This window comes from Monodelphis domestica, chromosome 2, assembly GCF_027887165.1.
Source record: "Monodelphis domestica isolate mMonDom1 chromosome 2, mMonDom1.pri, whole genome shotgun sequence".
Classification (NCBI taxonomy): domain Eukaryota; kingdom Metazoa; phylum Chordata; class Mammalia; order Didelphimorphia; family Didelphidae; genus Monodelphis; species Monodelphis domestica.
Window position 1 is genome coordinate 88,444,007 of NC_077228.1, and position 6,235 is coordinate 88,450,241.

The following is a 6,235-nucleotide window of genomic DNA, read 5'->3' on the forward strand; positions in this document are numbered from 1 at the left end:
AGTTCTTCAAGGAAATACAATATTAAAATTACAACAATCAAAAACTCAAGGGAAAGTATTATGTTAATTAGATTTTGCCATAAGTTCCATGGGATGAGCTCTTTCAGAAAGACAAGGAATTCTTTATTTATAAGATTGCTCATGGGGCTGATGAGCCAGCTGTTAAGTAATCTGCAGACTAATGCTTGTACTAAGAAAAGAACAAAGTATTTACTGAAATGCCAGTTGTTAACTAAGTTCTGAACTGTGTGTGACTCCATATTTCTAAAGTAAACATGTGGGGAGAAGGATTAGGCCAGAACTTTCCCCAGGTTTGTCTTCAACTTAATTTAGGCAGTTGTTCCCTAAAGGAAAGGATTTAGAAAAAGTTCTCCTAGCCAGGACTTTAGGGCCCTTTTGCTAAGATCTAAAACAGCTTAATTTAAGGAGAATCAAAAAGGTTTTTTACTCGCCCATTCTTGCAGCTGTAATTTTGAAGCCAAGTTAAAACAGAAAACAAAACTGACTGATAGGCAAGTAATAAAGCAAAGAGATAAAGGAAAGAGATTTCACAGAAGTCTTTTGAGGGTTTTATCAGCCATAAACTATTACAATTAAAAGAGTGGGAGCCATAAACTGTAATAATTAAAATGGTTGATGTTATAAACTGTAGTGAGTTTAAATGGTGGAAGATATAAATTGTGATAGATATAAGAGAGGGTGAGTAAATTTGACCACAGAAAATATGTTTCACTACTGTGTCTTGGTTTTTAAATCAAATATAAGGTGGTCACCAGGGAATATATTCCAAAATTATGAATATGCCCAAGTCAACTGGGTTTTATAGAGAATTTAATTAATAATACAATGGGGAATTAAAGAAAAGGAGATGAGAGAAAAGGAATTAATGAGAAAAGAATGGGTCGGCCCAGGGCAAGCCTAGCCAACCCAGGCCTAAGCCTTAAGAGAGAAACCAGTCAGTTATCACTCACCACAAGATTTGTCTTAAGCAAGGATGGCTAGGGAACAGAGTCTCCCCAGAGGGAGTTCCAGCCAGAGTCAGCCTCCCAAGGGACTTCTTCTCAAGAGATCTTCAAAGGGCCTCCTCCAAAAGGATCTATCTCCGAGGAATCCAAGGATCTCCAAGACTCCCTCCAAGGATCTCTTGCTCAAGAGATTTCTTTTCTTATATAGGGCTTTTTTTCTATGTCACCTCCCCTAAGTTCTTCCATCTACCAATCACCATAGATGTTTTCTAAAAGACAGCCCATCTGAATTCCAGCTAAGTCAACTAATCCCCTCAGTAAGTCTGAACCAGAGAAAACACTGCTGTGTTGACTAATCCTATCAAGAGAAAACCTGCCCAACCTTTATAGGTACCTAGCATCCCATTGTATCAATTCTAAAAACAGGAATGGCTCAAAGAATTCCTTGCCTTATTATAAGCATGGGTCCGAGTACTTTCATTGTTTAACAAGGAGTTTTCTCCCCTAAAGCAGTCTTAAGTACGGGTGGAGTAGAGGTCCTCCCATTTCTGATCCTGGCGAGTTCTCACATCAAAATGGGGAATGTTTCCAGTAGGGAATTTGTTCCAATGGAGGATTCCTCAAATATGGAAATTTGTAACATTCATAAGTCTGAGAAATTTTAAGATTTACACTGCCCAGGTGATAATAAAATTTTTTAAGAGTTACCAGTGATCTCTTTCCAATACATGTTGTTTTAACTTATTGGATTTCTTAAAAAAAAAGTATTGGTTTCTTTTTTTCTTTTTTCCCTCTTTCTTAATTATGTTTTGGTGATTCTCTTGAGATCTGTGCTTGGGCATCAAATTTTCTGTTTAGGTATCCTGTCTTCTCTTTACAAATACTTGGAATTCTATTTTTTTAAATGACTATACTTTCCCCTGTATGTAGTCAGTTTTGCTGGGTAGTTGATTCTTGGTTGTAGACCTAGTTCCCTTGCTTTCCAGAATATCATATTCCATGCCTTTCCTTCCTTCAGTTTAGATGCAGCCAGATTCTGTGTTATCTTCACTGTGGTTCCATGGTATCTGAAAGACTTCTTCTTAGCAGCATGTAATATTTTTCCTTGATCTGATACTTATTGAATTTGCCTATAAAATTCCTGGGTGTTGTCAGTTGGGATTGAGTATAGTTGGTTATCTGTGGATTCTTTCAGTCTCCACTTTCCCCTCTTATTCTAGAATACAAAGTTGGTTTTCTTGGATAATTTCTTGTAGCATGATTTCCAGGATTTTTCTTTTTTTCATGGTCTTTCTGTAGATCAATGATTCTTAAGTTGTCTCTTCTGGAATGATTTTCTAAATCTTCTGTTTTGTGAATGAGGTGCTTCATCTTTTCCTCAATTTTTTTTTATTCTTTTGATTTTGTTTTATAGTTTACTGCTGACTTGGTAAGTTGTTTGCTTCTAGTTGTCGTATTCTGGTTCTTAATGACTAGATTTCATCCCTGGCTTTTTGGTCATCCTTCTCCTTCTGGTCTAATTTTCTTTCAAGGTCATCTTTCATTTTCTTTGCCTCACTTTCATCTCCTTTGCCTCATTTTCAATCTGATTAATTTTGGTTTTCAAGACACTGTTTGTTGTTTCCAAATGACTTATCTTGCTTTAAAAGTTGTCTTCAGCATCTCTTAATTGTTTTTTGAAATGTATTTTGAGTTCTTCCAAAGCCTGTATCCAATTTGCTGAGATTTCTCTCTTTTTTTTTTTTTTTGCTTGGTGTTCCCTCATCCTTCTCTGTTCTATTTTCTCTCTGTTCATTGCCAGTATAGAATCTGCCAATTGTAATTTCTTTTTTCTTTTTCTGTTGTTTCTTATATTTACCCCTTCTTTACTCCCTGCAGTTGCCTGTGCTCTTGGTTCCTCTCATTTTTTCGCTAGATTTCTGGGCTTTTCTATTAGCCTTCACCCTGGTAGCTTAGTCAGCCAATCTCTCAGTGTAGTCTGTGGGGGAGGAATTTTGGAGCTTGAGCTTCCCTGACCTCTTAAGGCTTTGATAGGATTAACTCCAGCTGGGCTTATCTGGATGTACCCTGAGGCCAAAGCCTCAGGGAGGGGGGAAATATGGAGTGTCTCCACTGCTACAACTAGGCTGTTCTCTCTGCACTCTACATTTCTTTTCCAACTACTTTCCCACAGCCCATGTTTGATGCTCTGAGCCTGGCACAGCTTTGCCCCAAAGGTACTCCCTCCTGACCAGCACCCTTGCCCTCCAAAAGGTTCCAGCTTCCCTGGAGGCTTAGCATTCTAGGTGGGGGAGGGGTCCCAGGACCTTCCTCCTTCCTTCCCCTTAAACTGGAGTGTTCTGGCTTTGTGTGGCATACCTTTATAGTTGAGTCCAGCAGGAGGGTTCCTTGGCTCTGTGTTGTTGTTAGGTTTGATTTTCAGTCCCCTCGGAGCATTTAGTTTGTAATCAGTAAGGGAGGGTTTTCAGAGGTCTGAACTTTCGCTGCCTCTATGCCGCCATCTTGACACTGCCTCTCAATTTATTTTGCTTTTTAAGTTCTTTTCCCAGTTTTCTTCAGCCTCTCTTAATTGTTTTTTTTTTATTGTATTTTAGTTCTTCCAAAGCCTGTGTCCAATTCACTGAAGTTTCTATGTTTTTGCTTGGTATTCCTTGATCCTCCTCTGTTCCATTTGCTCTTTGTTCATTGCCTGTATAGAAACTGTGCATTTTAATTTCTTTTTTCTTTTTCAGTTGTTTGCTCATATTTCCCCCTCCTTTACCCACTGTAGTTGCCTGTAGTTTTGCTGCTCTCATTATGTGCTGGCTCTATGGGCTTGGGCTGTTCTGTCTTGAAGGGGCTTCATCTCTGTTCTGCTGTTTGATTAGGCTAGTCAGATCTTCTGCAGCTCATAGCAGAAGCTGAAAAGGAGCTGGGCTCCCCTCTCTGTTGTCAATGCTGTTGTCTATAATTTGTTGCTGCCTTTGCCTCTTGTAGCTTAGTCAGCAAGTCTTGTAGCTTAGTCAGCTTTCAGATCAATCTGTGGGAGAGGTGTGTTGGAGCTTGAGATTCCCTGCCCTATGAAGGCTTCTTATCTGCCATATTAATGAGATTGAGCCAGGGCAGAGATGTTGATCTGCAAAGCTTGGTGTGCCCTGAGGCCAAAAGCTCTAGAAGGGGGGGAGGGGCAAGATAGAATGTCGTGGCTGCAACTAGGCTGCCAGCTCTGTGCTTTCCTTCCATCTGTTTCTATGCGACTGTGTTCTACCCTCTGAGCCTGAAGCAACTTTGCTGGTAAGGTACTCTTTCCAGACTAGCACCCTTGCCCACCCAGAGATTCCAGCCACCACTGGAGGCTCAGTGCTGTAGGTGGGGAAGGGTTCCTGGGACCTTCTTTCTTCCTTTCCCTTAAACCAGCAGGTTCTAAAATTCAGGCTTAGGGAGTGGTGTCCCCTAGGAGGTGGGTTCCCTAGTTCTGTGCTATTGTTAGATTTGGTTTTAAGTCTCCTCAAAGCTTTTTGTTTTTGATTGGTGAGGAAGGGTTTGAGGAGATCTGAGCTGTTGCTATCTCTAAGATGCCATCTTGACTCTGCCTCCAATAATAATTTTCTTTATTTTTATTTGGATTTTTTTTTATTAACTGGGAAGTCCAATTAGAAATTTTTTGAAAAGCATAGCTGATTACCTTGTAAATGCAGTTAGATGGGCAGCTGATGGTTGTATCTTCATACTTTTAGTCATATAATTGTAAACTATTATAATTTTAAGTACTTAGTTTTGGTTTATCATAAATTTTAAGATTTTCCTTAATCATTCTGTTAAGACTTTCTATTTTGTGGGAAAAGTTCTGCTTTCATGAGAAAAGGCTACATGCTAGAGTCCAATTTTTAGACTTTCTCATGTAATTTTCCAGAGTGCAAACATTACATAGGAAGATTTTTTGTTTTGAAGAATTATTAAACCTGATGGCTTCTTTTTGTGATGGTTTGACTTTATCTTTTCCTCTTTTAGTTTTCAAGATTGATTTTATTCAGCTTTCACCTTTGGGTATTACTCTCAGATAGATGGAGTCACTGCACAGGCTGTTGTTATACAGAATTTTCCCACCTGGGAATTCCCTACTGACATCCCGTTCCTATGAGTGTGGTAGAAAACATTAAAATTTATTAAGATTAACACAGTAGCTTTCTTATTGATTTTCTTTTTGTCCTGTTGCAGAGAACTCATTGAAAATCCCTGGAGCCCTCCATATTCCATGTTCCAGATGTTTCCTAGGGAGCTAAAAATCCCAGACAAGGTTAACCTACAGGCTGAACCTGAAGGACTTCATCTATGACATCTGTACAAGAAACTTATAGCTAAATAGCAAAGACTTCACCAAATCTCAGAAGATCAATAATATGACTAAATATATTCCTTACTCTCCCTTCCAATAGGCATTGATTTTTTTTTCAACACCCATCCTTCAGCCTCATATATAAAATTTGATCTATCTCTTTTCTCCAGAAAATTCTAGAGGTACCTATACTGGGCAAGGTTCCTTTTAATATTGGCAATTACTCTAACCTTAGAACTAGAAAAATTATGAAGAAAAAAATATAATTCTCACAACTAACTTAAATAGGGAACTTTCAAATCAGTTATATTTATTTTGTTAAGAAGTTTAATTTAATGTTGGAGATATGTGGCAAAATTGGGACACTAATGCATTGCTGTTGGAGTTGTGAATTGATCCAGCCATTCTGGAGGGCAATTCAGAATTATGCCCAAAAGGTTATAAAAGGCTGTCTGCCCTTTGATCCACCAATACTACTGCTGAGTTTTTACCCCAAAGAGATAATAGGGAAAAATACTTATACAAAAATATTTATAGCCACACTCTTTGTGGTGGCAAAAAACTGGAAAATGAGGGGGTGTCCATCGATTGAGGAATGGCTGAACAAATTGTGGTATCTGATGGTGATGAAATATTATTGTGCTAAAAGGAAAAATGAACTGGAGGAATTCCATGTGAACTGGAATGACTGCCAGGATTTGATGCAGAGTGAAAGGAGTGGAACCAGGAAAGCATTGTACACAGAGATTGATACACTGTGGCTTTTCTACTAGCAGCAATGCAATTCACATCAATCCAGAGGAATTTATGAATGCTATCCACATACAGAAAAAGAACTGTGGGAGTAGAAACACAGAAGAAAAACATATGATCAGTAATGCGGTTTGATAGGGATATGATTGGGGTTTGGATGTTAAAAGATCACTCTACTGCAAATATGTTTGTAGTCTCTCGG

At 38.6% G+C, this 6,235-nt stretch overlaps 1 long non-coding RNA gene across 1 annotated transcript; it reads left to right on the forward strand.

Annotated features, from left to right (window-relative positions):
• Positions 1-4,180: 4,180 nt before the first annotated feature.
• LOC103096387 (uncharacterized) lies at positions 4,181-5,377 on the forward strand. Its single transcript, XR_461399.2, has 2 exons — positions 4,181-4,238; positions 5,163-5,377. It is a non-coding gene; the product is annotated as an uncharacterized LOC103096387 (long non-coding RNA).
• The last annotated feature ends 858 nt before the right edge of the window (positions 5,378-6,235 follow it).